Source organism: Etheostoma spectabile, chromosome 20 (assembly GCF_008692095.1).
Source record: "Etheostoma spectabile isolate EspeVRDwgs_2016 chromosome 20, UIUC_Espe_1.0, whole genome shotgun sequence".
Lineage (NCBI taxonomy): Eukaryota > Metazoa > Chordata > Actinopteri > Perciformes > Percidae > Etheostoma > Etheostoma spectabile.
In genome coordinates this window covers 20430356-20430727 of record NC_045752.1, presented here as the reverse complement: position 1 = coordinate 20430727, position 372 = coordinate 20430356, and the positions used below count along the sequence as shown (strand labels likewise).

Genomic DNA, 372 nt, shown 5'->3' with positions numbered 1-372 from the left:
AATAATTTCATTTCAAGCATGTGATGTTCATTTAAACTCACCTGTGGCAAGTAACAGGTGCTGGAAATATAGAAATCATAACTGAAGCCAGTTAGAGTGTATAAAAGTTTGGCTCACTCCTTGTGTGGGTGCCTGTGTGGCACACCAAGCATGGAGAAGAAAGAAGAGCCAGAATTGTCTGAGGACTTAAGAAGCAAAATTGGTCGACAATCTCAACAATCTCAAGGTTACAAGTCAATCTCCAGAGATCTTAAAGTTCCTTTGTCCACTGTGTGCAATATAATCAAGAAGTTTACAACCCATGGAACTGTGACAAATCTCCCTGGACGCCGACAGAAGAGAAAAATTGATGAAAGAATGCAACGCAGGATA

At 40.3% G+C, this 372-nt stretch overlaps 1 protein-coding gene across 1 annotated transcript in view; it reads left to right on the top strand.

Annotated features, from left to right (window-relative positions):
* LOC116670090 (tyrosine-protein kinase SRK3-like) overlaps positions 1-372 on the top strand; it is an 89980-nt gene that overhangs the window by 73467 nt on the left and 16141 nt on the right. The gene's annotated exons all lie outside the window — the stretch shown is intronic.